We start from the raw sequence: 15,402 nt of genomic DNA, 5'->3' as shown, positions 1-15,402 counted from the left end.
TGGTTTATTCTTTTTATTAATCATTATTTCCTTCACTTCTGTTATTGGTGTGAAAGTTATGCCAGGTGATCACTCAAGTTTCATTGCTTTCCTAAGCATGGTTCCTCAGTCCTTCCAGAGCAACAAGAGGCTGAATATTAGAGATGCAGAGTAGTGAATAGCACACTGCTTTGCCTTCATAATTCTGGCTGAACTGAACTCTTCTTCATGCTGAGATCAGTCAAATCACAGGAAAACTTTGAATAGTTTCTGCAGATATGTCATAGCTCCTATCTGTGGTGTCTTGTGCTGGTCTTGGGAGAAGGGCTGGAAGAGACATCAGCATATATTTTTGAAAGCTTTTATGTGGCCTAACAAAACTAAGCTTTAATTTTGAAGTGGTCAAATAGAAAAGTTTACCCCTAAATTTAAAGGTTAAAAATAGAAGATAATTCTAATGTTTATCTGTGATCTTAAGTAAGATAGTGAATAGACATTAAGGAACTTTGTAGAAAATTAGGATAGATTTTATTTTTGTATATTATTTTGTTTTCAATGACTTGGGTTGATTTGGTCCAGTTAAAAAACATATCTATTTCACATATTCAGGACAGTCAAGAGAAGTTTATTAAAAATAATACACTTTTCATGGGATTGCTTTTTTTTTTTTTTGCTACACAAAACTATGAAAAAAATTCCAAATTTCTAGTTTTATTAGATCTATAGTTTTCCCAAATTTTAAGCAAACACAATCAGAAAACCAAGTTTAAACGTGCTTATCTTCAGTAATAAATATTTTTAATTCAAAATTATTTTAAAATATGTACAGAAAATCTCATTGCCAGAAGTCAAGTGTTCACAAAGGAGACAGAGGAATTAAAAAAAATAGGTTAACTTTATTTAAATAAAGGGAGAAAATCCTCTAGGGCATATCCCTGTAAGATTTTTCTCACATTACTGGGGGTCGCAGCTCCTTTTATCCTAGTGAAAGACTTTCTCCATTGGCTGAGGTACTCAGAAGGTACAGACTTCCCCATCTGCCTATTTACATACTCCCCTAACAGCTACCCCCCTGCTTCATGTATCGTATATATCATGAACTCTACTTTATGTGAAGTCTGGGATTCCCCTGTCTGCAGATTTTGTTTGTTGATTCTTAAATCTGCATTTACAGGATGCTGCTTTCATTCAGACAGCAGATGTTCTTATCACTACTTCTGTAAAGACACATCTGGTATTCCTGTCAGTCCAACTGGCTTGCAACTTGGCTCCAAGCTGCTTGATGAGACTGAACCATCTTACAAGACTATCCTTTGGTAAAGACAGAACAACTGGCATTCTTATCAAAAGCATCTATTTCAGTACTGATATTTTAGGATATTATCACAATTCAGATTTGGTACTATAAGAATACAATGTATTCCAATTGTGGAAAACATTCCCATGCACAGCCCCCATGTCACCTACCCTAGACATCTTGTTCCAAAAATAATCATATTATTCAAGCCACAATTGTAGAAGTTTTTAAACACACTGGGTACTTACACTTTTCCTCCATTGTGCCCTGGATGAGTAAACACTTGAAATTCTGCACGAAAGTCAGGTCAGTTTGAACACCAAGTTCAATTACATTGCTGAATGTAATTATTCAATTATTCAAAAGCAAGCTAAATTTTTTTAATTGCTCAGAGCCTGGTCTGCTGTGAATCCCTCTTCTAAGGAACTGTCAATAAAACATTGAACCAGTACAGCAGAAAAATATTTTTGTTGTTGTTGAATTGTGCAATCCACAAAGTATTTGTATTAATTGCTCATTGATTGTGAATTGATCATCAACGCAGAATAACAATTCTTATACTATTTCTGGTAATGATCATCATCAACCCATAAGATCTTTACTGGATCCATACACAGTCTAGTTCCTCTGTCTCCTGTCTCTGCGTTTAGATCTTGGTACTGAAACCCTTAGCTGTGTGAGTAACATTTGCTAACATGAACAATGCCACTGATTTAAGTTCTGGTTAACACTAAGAGTTTTGTCTTGGCATACCTTTATTCCAATAAAAAAAACAATGCCTCTTCAAAAGCTGCTAGGCATGCAATGAAAACACTTTTAATCTTTTTTTATCAGGCACTGCGTTTTTTCTGTAACTGGAATTAGAACATAAAGGATCAAAAGTTAAAGTCTTGTTCTCTTAGTAACAAAACTCCTAATGAGTCAACAAAACTATCTCTATTGGTAGTGGTACTCAAAGCTGATATATTTATCCTTTCTATGACTGTATCTTTGTCACCTATTTTATTTAGTGGTAATGTTCAATGTTGATATTGAAATTGTCCTAAAACTGGAATATACACAAGTATACATATATGTTTAAGGTCACAGCTTTCATTTTCCTTTGTTCATCACTAATGGAAGGAGAAAACAACACCAAAGTGTGAATGAATTATGTAAGATTTTGATATTTAGGAAGCTGTTGAGAAACAGATTTCCTTAGTCATGTGCAAAAAGGCCTCTTAATTAGTCTATCAGATATAGGTAACATATATTTTTTCAGGTAACAATCTGTTTTTGTCAATATCTAAAACTCTGCAGCTACAGAAATAAGCACATGTAACACCGTATTTCTGCTTCCTTGCTAACTCACAACTACTAATCACCATAGGTCATACTTTTCATCTCTATTCTGAATGTGATTAGGAAGACTAAAATCGGTGCAGATACTGCACTGGACATGTTGCTCTTATTTTAAAATAATTCTTAAAAATAATTGTTCTGCAATTTGTGATGATGCTGATTCCTAAAGATTTTGTAGAATAGGATTGTTGCTCTGTGATCCTCAATTATTTCCTCAGTTTAACAGATATCCATATAGAAAGTATTTGCTTCTGCATTTTTGTTTGGTTTTTTTTGGTTGTTTTTTTTATAAAACATATTTATATCATAATTTTCAGAAACTTAGTTTCATGGATTTCTCTAAGACAGCTTGTTAAGATAATAATTTTAGCCATATTTTATAAAAAATATTAATTCTTAAAAACTATTTCAAGTGCAACTTGCTTCCCTCTAGATTGTTCTTGTCCTTATTATGAAAATATTGCGCTTTTTTCTCTGTTAATTTCAGTTGTTGAAATCAGCTACTAAGAGGTTGATTTTCAAGTCTTTTTAAACTGAACTTCCTTTTTATCACACAGCTTTTGCACCTTGCAGACCTTTTTAGAATAAGTGTGCTGCAGCCATCATTCACATCTCTTCTAAGTTTAAATTATTGCTTACTATTAATCAGGTTTGCAGCCTGTAGACACTTCTCAGCTTTGGCCTTTATTTAAGCTAATATGTTATTTAGTAAGACATATAGTTCACTGCCCTGGTGACATCAGAATTTTTCGTTTTTCCTTCTTTGGAAAATACAAATAATGAAAACACTGACTTCCAAAAAAATTCCTTAAACTCTTTTTATTGTGTGCACTGATTTTTTAGGTGAGCACATAAGGCTTCTGTAAAAGGTGAATGCAGCAGCTCAGGGGCAGACTTTCATTTGCCAGCAAATGTACTGAGCTTTTACCAGTTTCCAGGAACTGATCTGAGTGCAATCGAAAGTACATTGCTCTACAAAGTATTCCTAACCTTATCAAGAAGGTCCTCCTAGAGATGGCTACTTTGAGCACTAGGCTTTGAAAAACAAACTTGTCTTAAATATTGCAGTCTAGGTTGCACGGTTTCTAAACATCCTTGTGTAGGAAGCTGTTTTTCTCTTGGGGAAAATAGTCTTCTGTTGATGCTTGGTCTATATGGCACACCTTTGTCATGCAACAGCTCAAAGAAGCCACTGATTGTACTCATTGATAAGGGCTAGTTTGACAACTCCTTGCTCATTGCCAAGTGAGTTGCTTCACAGAAAGTTGGAAAGAACAAGCAGTTGCTGCAGAGTAAGCTTGAAGGGCTTGTAGCTGAGGTTTGTTGCTGTTAAGATTGCAAACAGAAGGACTGTAAACTTTACCTAGGCCCTGCACCAGCTGAAGTGGAAATTGTTTCACAATTTATATAGGATGAACTTAACAAGTCTGTCTGCAGAATGAAATGTTTTCCTAGAATGGCAGAGGAACCTTTCTGGAATTCTTGAAGAATTGGAAGAACCGTATTTCAATTTGTTACTGCCATTGAAAAGCAGCAGCTGAAAGTCTAAATGAACTACATGGTTGGTTTCCATACCATCTGTTCAAAGGAATCCATATTGAATTACTCCAGAATGTCTTAAATGTATAATAACAATGGAAACAGTGAAATGGGATTTCCTTTTTAAGGAAATAAAAGTCCTTTCCCAAATATGAACATTTTATTGGAGAAAATTGTTATGCAATTTTTCCAAAGTGGGAAAACTTTTAGACTGTTTTGTTGCAGTATCCAAGGAAAAGCAAATATAGATATGGTACTCTTTTGCCACTTAATATCCGTCAGTTTATTAAAGCCAAACATAAATATTTCCTCTGGACTTGTGTCCTGGCAACATTCACTGGCTGACCCAAATAAGATACGCTTGGTAATGGTTCAATCTTGGGTTATTTTGACCATTCATTCCACCTTAGGCTGACTCTTTTACACCAGGAATTGGAAGTTAAGCACCATCTGCAGTCTCCTAGGAGCCAATAAATTAATAATGTCCCACCACCACTTTTTTTTTTTTTCCCTTGGTTTTAGCTTCTAGCCCAAAATAGCTAGCTGAAGCTGTTCCTTTTCACAGGCCAGACTAGCATACAAAAAAGGCTTGCAAGATGTGGAATTCATGTTGAGCAGAAGCTAGCACTTAAAACACAATAAATGCGTTTTGTTCTTGTTTGCACAGATTGGTGGCAATACTGTGTGGAATCATAGACATCTACTCTCAGGGAAGTTGAGGGTGCTTAGTTTTTTGCCTTTAACCCTTAAGGGATTCCATTAGGCTCAGTCAATTTGCTGTATTGATATCAGTGTAACAAACTGGAGTCAACAAGATTCCTGTCTAAACCCTGCTTAAGTAATTGTTAGTGTTAGTGTTGAATTTAATTGGATTTGGACTGATGCATAAGAAAGGAATCCAAAGAAATATCTTCATTTAAAACGTACTTCCCAGCTGTTGATTTTCATTTTATCTTTGTACATATGTCAAAAGTTCAGCCCTTGAACTCTGTGTGTTTTTACAAAGGATCTATTATAAGCTAATTAGTTGATTATGGTCATTTTTTCATCCATTTTTGTCCAGTCTGAATGGACCAAATTGTGTCCATTACTAAGTTTAAGTATTTGACCCAGTTAAACTGAACAAGTGACCATGCTTCGGTTTGCTCATGATTATTTTTAAACTGTACTCCATAAGGAGCAAAAAATGTGCATCTGTAACCTTATAGTTTTGTCCTTACAGCTTTCCTCAACTCCCATACTCAGTCCCATCTTTAGTAAATATTGGCAGGATTGGAAACAGCAGCAGTTAAGACATTATCTCTAGGCAAAATAAATCCTATTAAAATCTACTTTATTAATTAAAAATTTAAAACTTCCCAGGCCCTTTTGTCACAACTTAGACACCAGTAAGGTACTTTGTGACTAGGCTGGTTTTCTAGAGTATTGTTAGATAATAGCAATTTTTTTTAGACTTAATCCTAGGAATAAATACAGTAGAATAAATGTCAGCTCTAAATGAAACAGCATGTACATGAAATCAGAGCTGAGTTACTGCCTAAACCTTTTTACCTGTTTCAGTTCCTCTTAGAAGTTTACATGAATCAGACACTTTTTTGTTTCTGACTTGCTGTCCATTTTGATCTGCTGGAGAACTATTAAATCTTTGACATATCTCATCCAAATGTGAAGTGATATTTTGTGTAGTGTTTCCTGTAAAACTGTTGTGTATTTTTCAAAATGTGTGTTCCCCAGAAGCACTGTAATTCTGGTGCAGCAGCAACAGCAATTAACAGTCCTGTTATTGCAAAACTGTCTTATTTAACAGTGTCAGTACTGAGATTATTAATTTAGCTGAAAGATTGTATTTTATGGTATCCTTCTGCTATATTTAAATTTCAGAATTTTTCCTAGCAGGCTTATGCAAGATCAAGACTCTTAAAGTAAAAAGACTCAAATCTCTCTTCTATTCACCCTATTTTTCCACAATAAACTGGTGCAAGGGAGTTTTTCTCAAAGCATGAATGGATTCAGGCATGAAAATTAAATATTACACCTTCTCAAAATGTCAATAATTCACAAGTTGTCTGAAGGCTTAAGGTTGTTAAACAGGTTTAATAAGTATAAAGATTAAATATAATGATCAAGTGTTCTCTCAGACCTGTTTCTCTTTTGAGAACGCAGAGTCTTAAAGTGTTGGGCGACACATTCATCAGTGTGCTTTGGAGGAATCTGTGCTGTACTCTGCCATGAAACACAGAAAAAGCAACTGGGAACGAAAGACTGTCATCTAAGATAAATTATGCACCTTTCTATGTTGTTTTTTGTTGTGTTTTGTTTTGTTTGGTTTTATTTTTTTTTGCACTTTTAGGGCTGTGTCCAGCATGAGCACATACAGCTGTAGGGGATACAGTTGGGAATAGGTGCTGAAATCAAGTTGTTGGAATTAAGCTGGAGGCAGCTGACATCACACAGCAGATAAACTCCCTCTGTCCTCCCCAGCTGAGTCCATCTGTCAGTTCTGCTTTAAGGCACTACTTCCAAATGTTTCTGAAGTCACCTGAATAAGCAGTTTTGCCACTTTGATCTTGACATATCCACATTGGTCTAATAATTTGTCTTGGTCCAAGACTTCAAGGTTATGTCATTCTACCCAATAACTTTCCTGATATTAAAAAGCATAAACATGCAGAGCAGAAGCAGGCACTAGTTTTCCAAACAGACTAGCTGCCCTGCTAATATTTCCCTCCCTGATCCTACTGAGTGCTTTGCGTACACTTTTGTAGTACAAATGAAACAAAACAAAACAAAATGATGTTTGTTTTAGAATAATCCTGTCTCACCTATTTGAACTCTCCTTCATTATGACATTTCAGATGCCTGGGCACACAAGTTACTGAGTAACTCTAGCCTATCCTTTTTGTGTGTCTCAACGAGGGTGAGGGTTTCTGTGTCGTACAGCTGCAGGGAGAACAAAATAATGCAATAAAAAAATAGTCTTTGTATGTTATTACTGTAGAATATGTTGCTAGACATCAAAATTGAGCCCCAAGAAGCTTCTGCTCCCATTTTGACTCTTAGTTATGATAAGTCTGGTTCACGTAACCTGAGGCAGAAAACAGAGGGCTTCTCTCTCATGGTTCGATTTCATCTCCTATCAACTCTAATGCCGAGTTTAAAAAAACAAAGTCTAAATGCAAACACTTGTAGACAGGCTACTCATGAGCAAAACTCTCCTAGCAAAAAAAGTCTGATGTATATAAGAGACCTTGCATGTTTTTCTTGTTCTACAGCTGCTGCTGGTAGGAGAAAATAACTGAAAAATGAGTTCTCAGACAATCACTGCACTTATTTTGAAGAATTAGCTGCATTTTAGCAACTTTCAGATAGAAGTTTCCATTTCAGTTTTTAAAATGTTGGCTGTAGGATCAAGCCAAGACATTTTATGTGCCAGCAGTGGCATCTTGTAGATTTCTAATACCTGGAGAACTTAAAAAGAACTTAAAGACTATAACTCTTTAAAAAACAATTAGGAAGAAAATCACAGGTTTTCGTAAGTTACTTGTTTCAATATAGGAATTAAAGCTTAGACTATAACTAAAGATCAGCAGAACCAATGAAGTCAGTTTCCCAAATAAATCCTATTTTTAAAAAAAAATAAATTATTGCCTTTGCAATGCTGTAATGCTCCCTTGAAAATGTGAAAGAAATTGAGACTTCAGTATTTCACCCAGGCACTTGAAGTTGAAATCCAAAATACAGTCTTTCAAATGCATCAAAAAAAGATTTTTGTACTTGCTCCAGGTTATATACATGTTTATTTTTAAGCAGGTTTTGTGGCTGTTTTGTGTTGTTTTTTTTTAATTATCTGTATTTCTTTTTGAAAACAGAAAACTAAGAACAGATTTTCCACAGTCATGGCATTTGTATTATCATTCACAGAATTGAAATGTAGATGCTACAGAAGTAGTATGTAAAAGTTTTGGGGTAACCAAACTAACTCCATTTTGATGTAGTTTAAATAGGCCTAAAATTCAAGAAATATTTAAAAAAGCCACAAAACTCTTTAGGCAATACTTTAGTAGTTTAATATTTGACGGATGAATCAAGTAAATCTGGTATTTTCAGCAAGATTTAGTTAATGAGAATTATTAAAACAAAAACATTAAAGTGAAATGCAAATGAAAATGTACGTATGAAGTTGATTCAGCAATGACCACCATAGTCAACTCAAGCCTCAATCTGCAGGAAACTATGCTTCTGTGTCAGATATTCAATTTGGCAGCACCTATTTCAGAGCATAATTTTAGAATGCCTGTTATGTTTTGACATGCTTTTCAGAGTGGGGAAACAGTTTTAAAAAACCCCAAGAACTGAATATTCAGCAAGTGTTAGAAAAAAACCCGAACACAAAACCCCCCCAAAAAGCAGTGCCATTTTAATCAGGCTCAAAAGCTACTTTGTTGGTGTATTCACTCTTAGAGTAACCTCATTTAGTTGAGTGTGATTTTCAATGTGCTGAATTATTTTCTTTGATTTTTCTCAACTGAATTAAATTTAAAATTGTGTAGATATGTAGCAAGATTTTATTTGAGTAAGATGGAAGAAAAGGACCTCTGGATTTACACACTCTGCCACTAGAACTTTCCAGCTATTGCCCATTTCAAAGTAAAGTCTTTTCTTCTCTTTGGGCTTATCTTTGGTGATGAGGAACTAATGTCTTTCTTCTTGAATAATTTGTGTTTTTGCAACTGTCAGTTGGTAGGTGCGTTATTATTTCCATTTGCTCCATTTTTGATGGTTTATATCTTCCCTTTAATTTTGCCTTTGCAGAACCAACTGTTTAGGTGGCTCTACACTAACAGAAGAAGAGGGGAAAACAAGGACAATGTTACTTACAAACCAGAATTAACTATTTACAAACTTATTTCCTGGTGATTCTGTTGACAACGCATGATGAGTAACTGCATTCTGGTAAAATTCTTTACCTACAGAATTATTAGTAAAGCACAAATAAAGAAGAAAATTTAGCAATTAACTTACCAAGTACAGATTTTAGATTGGTTTTATTTTCACTAAAATTCGTTAAAATTCTTCTCTATTTTCATCAATATTTAACTACTGGTTGCTGTATGTAATATTTGTATTTAACAGTTCAGTTTACTATTGCTATGAATATAAAACTTCACACTGTATTCACATATTAAATTTAGTTCATAGTTGTTTTAAATTCAGATCTAGTTGTTCTTAATCTGAAGTCTGCATTGACACAAAGCAAAAATCCTCTAAGTTGCAGATTTGTCATCATAAGTACTGATGAAATCTTGTGTCCCTATAGACACTTCCAAGACTTTGATCCTCAAATGATGATTGGCCTAGACTGATCTTCAGAATTCCTTCTGAAGTGGATAAAATCTCACTAAGCTCTTGAAGGGCCCATAACTCTATATGCAGTCACGTGCAAATTTCTGCAAGTAGTCATGGCAACTGCCTGTCTGTGATGTGCTTTGTACTGCATTTCCTCTCCCTGTTTCTGCCTAGACTGGAAAAAAGTGTGAAAATACTGAAAACTAGTCTGTTTTAATGGTGTTTGAACCCGAGAAAAACAAGATGTAGAGAATATTTTCTGGAAAATTGAGAGGTTTAGTCTAACTACACTAGTCCTCCAAACAGTTCAAACTGCATTGGCTTTTGTTATTACAACAGTACATAGGGGTCACAGCAGGTAAGTTGTATGTATGAATTCCTAAGTAGTTGCAAAAATAAAGTCCTTGCCACTTTTATTTTGGTCCAAACTATATATCATATGAAAAAAAAAAGAAAAGCATGCACGGTGCGAAAACAGGACGTTAAGGAACTTTACACTGTGTTTATATAATTCTTCATAAGGTATTTTATTATTACCTATAAACAGAGTGTTATCTGCCTTATCTCTATCACACTCTTAAGCGTATTTCCATCAGTCTGGCCTTCAGATACAGTTGAAAGGAAAGGAAAAAACTCTCTTGCAGATCTTATTAATGATCTTAACTTCTTACTAGCTTAACTTCAGAATAGCATAGATAGGCAAACCAACTGCTTGCTTCATTATGGAGGTTCATGTGTGTGTATATAGGTGTGACTGCCTTTGGTGACATCAAGTAACCAGCTCAGGACATAGCTATTGGCTCTTTAACATGTATTAACTAGTGATGATAAGTTATGTGCAAAATCACATTGGTACACATATATTCTATGTATCTAATGCATATTCAAAAAGTGCTGTTAGCACTGAGGAATGCTAATATCAGCACTAAAGGACGTCTAGGAAAATTTAATGGATACTTTTTGTTTGTTTGTGCTTTTGTGTGCAGTGTTGTAATAAAATCCTGAGCTGCTCTTTCACAGATTTGGGATTTCCACTTGACCTCTCACTTTATCATTAACTGTTAAGCTCTGGTGTGCAGGTTTCTGTATTGACCAAAGCATAAAACATTTACTTCTGCATCAGTCAGTGAAGAAAATAAAATCTTTACACCTCCATGTTTTTCCTCATAGATAATGAATTAAATTACCCGATTTTTATATTTTTAAAATAAATTATTGTGTTTTAATGTACTATAAAGAAGCACACACAAAAAGCCTATACTTTATATCCACAATTAAGCCTCTTTGGTAGAAAATAGAAGAGAAAAATAATTCTGTAATAATGCAGAATACAATATAATGAATGAAGAATTGGTAATTTTTCTGCATTCCTACATTTAGGTAATCAGTTATATGCCTAGTAGTTTGCTGCATCCAAATTTAACTTACACAAGATGAAAAAAGTTAGGGGGATGATTCATAAAACAAGCAGTTCAAATGAGGTATTTGCTAAACTACTTTAAAAGTACCTCTGTATTGTCTTAAGCCCTAATTTACAGAGTAAATTTTAATTTAGAAGAGGTTGAATATTTAATATATACTTTTTAATGAGCAAAAATTGTATAGATGTCTATGCAGCATCTGTTTAGATTTTAATCAAACATGTAAATTACCAAGAACATCATCAAATATTTTGAGTAGCTGGAATCGTCCGTGCTGTATGTGTCAACATAATTTCAATTCTACTAGCCTATAGAAGCTGTTAATACTATTTAATACTATTTATTCATGCCATTCATTTGCTTCAGAAGTACAATACATGTAACAGTGAGAACTTAGCTTCTATTTTTTACTCTGTTCACATTAATCTATCTAGGTAGAGGTGCTGAAATAAGGCTTACTGAAATTGATGACCTTTGGTAAAGGGAAAGCCCTGCTGGTTTTCTGTTTGCTACAGTGTAGAAACTAAAAATTCTCTATATTTTACTTGGTTTCAGATCATGGTTAAGTAAATTTGGCCTCCATTCTATTTGCAAACTTTTATCAAGAGGCTAAGTTTTAACTTTTTAAAAAAAAAAATCTCTGGTGCCTAGAACATAAGCTCATGTAAATAACATAACATTTAGATAAAATTACTTCTGTGGAAATCATTAAGGGATATAAATACATAGTACTTAAATACATAGTTTTATGCAAGCTGAGTTGGCAAAAGCTGAGCTGGGGGTATGCTTAAGCAAAGTGTTAATCAGCAGTGTTTCCTATGACGTTTGAGATGTAGGATGTTTAAAAAATTTCACACTGGAGTCTCTCAGGGTGAGATCACTTTCATCCAGAAAGTAAATCCATTTATAAATGTATAGTCCTTCAATGCCTCAGCTACTGAGAAAAACAGATAAGCTTTAAATCTGTGAATAGCTAATTCTGCTTCCATAATCCATGATAATAGTTCCCTCTTCTATATAATGTCTTTCTGTTGGTTATTGAGTCTCACCCTTCCTACAGTGAGACTTGAAGAAGTATGAATAGCTCGTTGGGTCTGAGAGCCCCTTTTTATGAGCAAAACCGCATTCAGATCAGAATATTGTCTGAAGTTCAAAAGAAATTACAGCACTCTGGAGAGATGTACAATGTAAAAGACAAAAATGGTAAAAAATGGTTGAGATACAAGAAAAATGCCAAATGATACATTAATATTGTGTGTTAGCAACCAAAAAATATAGTTCCTAATAAAGATTCTTCAGGAATTTTCCTTAGTAAAGTGTCTTACCCCCTATTTCTAAGAAAGTGGATGCCAGACACTACCCTTAAACAATGTTAATTGCTTTATATTTCATTCCTTTTGATTTGTTTCTTAAATGATCTCCTATTTTAAAAAACAAAAAAGTCTTTTTTTTAAATTTGCATTTTATTCAAATGAAGGCCATATTTGTAACTTTGTATCTCTTAAAAGATCTGCATGGATTTTCTACTAGCGATCAGTTGTTGGTAGACAGGGGGCAGATCCTTGCAGTAGGAAAAGAGAGTAAAACCACTAATTTTGGTGGAATGAGGCAACCAGAATAGAACTCGGCTTTCTGTCATGTTCCAATCTGCTTGTAATCTTGAAATGACTGGGCACACACGTGTTTTTGGATGCTGGCAGAACTGCTAAATTCCAGTCTTTGGGGGAACTAGACACCTTGTAACTTCAGTATTGCAGAATCTAAAAGGAAAGCACATTCTCAACCCTCAAAAACCTGTCCTGTTGAAAGTAGATAGGGCTTTTTTAAAGAGTTTACACTCAAAGCACATAACAACCACAATCATGCAGCACAGCTGAGAGAAAAATTTATTCTTTAAGAACAATCACTGCATATGGCATAACTCCAGTGTAAAGATTTTAAATTTTAGTATGCAACTATGATACTTCCAAGTTTCAGGTTATTTGAAGCAATTTCTTTCATTATTTCACTTCATTGTATGGACTGCACATGTTAACCACTGGAGGAGTTCCAGCATGAGGTCAGACCACATTGATGATTAATAAAGGAATGGATGTATTTGCCCAAATATTTATATATATGGATGCATGTAAGTATCAAATACTGTTAATAAAGAAGTACACACTGAATATGCTTCATTTACAAGTACACCTATGCATAAAAAGAATGTATGTCCAGTTTTACTAGAGTATCCAGTGTCCTGATACACTGACTCAATACTTGAAGAAACTGGATCATGTAGACAGCTTGATTTCTAAAAGTTTTTGAGGTTTTCTAAATTGTCTAGTGCTAAACCACTGGAGAGATTAGGCTGTTAGAACTAGCTGGTGGTGACCAGATAATCAAACACCAGAGCTGTTTCAATTTTAGGCTACAAAACAGTTTCAACATTCAGGAAAGCCTAAATCAACTCTTGGAACTCTAGGAAACCACAACTTCACATTGCAGCTGGTCATTAGCCTACTGAAAACTCTCTTGTAGCCTCAGTAAGGCATGTCAGCTCTTTTTTATTGAAACATTTTTAACAGTCACATAGTCTTCAGATAGGTAGCTGAGAAGGGAATGAAAAAAGCTATAGGTGAAGAACATTAAGGGAAATGCTGAATGTTTATTGCTTAATTACAATCTGGATTTGGGGAAGATGGCTACTTCCACTCTAAGGAAATGCTGGCAAAAATCATGTTCCAAGGGAGAATGGGAGGGCAGAGGTTATTCTGCATGAATATTCAGAGATAAGGCCATCAAATAAGATCTCCCTTTCCCTTTTTTTGTACCAGAATGCACTCAGATGATACTCTTACTGTTCAGTTATCCCTCCACCATCAGTTATTCGTATCTGCAGCAATAATTTTGATGAGAAAATAGTTTGTTTGCCACATTCATTCAGTTCTTGATTGATTTCTAGGCATGCCTGAAAAACAAAGGATTTCCAGACAAAGCATCTTTGGTACCTACTTTCTTCTCTGGATATGTGGTGGAAATCATAGCTCACTTTAAATTTTCCATTGTGCTGCTTAGCAATAGGATAGACTTCACTGGTCTTCTGACCTTGACAAAAGTCAAGCCATTGGCCCCCCTTGGGAAGGTTTATAATGCACGTATTGAAATGTGTATATCTTGACAGGAGTGTTGTTGAATCTAAAATTATATTAAAGCAATGAGAACAGAAAGATAACTGTTAGACTATTAGATTGCCATACACCATTATCTAATAACCACATACAAAGAATGCAGTTTTGGAGCTTTTGTGCCTTACGTATCTTGGAAAAAATATTTTCCAGTTATAATACTTTGACCTTTTAATATTTTGTTTGCATTATTGTTCAGCCTTAGTATCTCTTGTTTACAGCAACACTGTTCAGTAAGGAAAATGCAGAGGAGCCAACAAATAGTAATGAGAAATATTAAAAGCTGACTTTTGTGAATTTAATGTTTTATGGTCTTTTGTAAGGTGTACAGAACTTCTGTATCTCAATGCCTTATTCCCTTGGGAAGGATTTATTGCAAGACTATGAAATCAGCATTTTTATTTCAGTTTAAAATGTACAACGGAACCACTCACTATATTCATAAATGTCAGTAGATTACTTTGCCTGGGCAAAAAGAAAAGGGAAATTGTGATATATGGTATAAACTCATTAAATCCACAACTAGAGCTTTAAAGTCTGCAGTCCCCTTATTTCATCAAAATATCATTTTAACTGTCAGCACACTATAAGCACAGCCTCCTTTGCCACATCTGTCTTCCTCAGTTAGGGAAAAGGAATCCCTGCAGTGTGGGTTTTGGACAGCGGTGTGGGTTTTTTTTCCAGACTCTAACTGGTTCATCCAGATTGCATATCCTCAGATGGAATCATAGATTATTGTGGAAAAGATTGCAAGAAGGAGAGAAATGAGACTGAGGAGAAAAAAAAAAAAAAAAAAAAAAAAAAAAAAAAAAAAAAAAAAAAAAAAAAAAAAAAAAAAAAAAAAAGAAAAAAAAAGAATCAAGAAATCGACATTTTCCTTATGCTTATCACAAGCAAAATTGCAAGAATGATCAGCAGCGTTGATAGTCAGACTTTCTGGGGCCTCTGTGTTGATTTTAAGCAGCTTTCTTACCCTTTTTGTTTTCATACAGAATACACAAATGAATAAATAAATCCTCATTAAGACTATCTATCCAGCCTCTTGCATTCTTTTGAGTATGCTGTGCTGACATTGTTTTAAGAGAGTACTCCTCCACAATGTGTTCCTCCTAGCAGATGTGCATATCTTTGCACAACAAAAGGGCAAAAGACAATATGCCATAAGGCATTATATAATATATACATCATGGTGCTGTGAGTTACAGTCAACCCATTGAACAACCTGTGGCCAAATAATTATTAATTAGTTAGGGACCAATATGTGGTTTTTTATTGCTTGTTGGAACCCTATCACTAGGACCCAACACTCTTT

This window comes from Chaetura pelagica, unplaced genomic scaffold (genome assembly GCF_000747805.2).
Source record: "Chaetura pelagica isolate M959 unplaced genomic scaffold, ChaPel_1.0 scaffold7, whole genome shotgun sequence".
NCBI lineage: Eukaryota > Metazoa > Chordata > Aves > Apodiformes > Apodidae > Chaetura > Chaetura pelagica.
The sequence above is the reverse complement of the archived record's forward strand: the minus strand, read 5'-3'. Positions refer to the sequence as shown.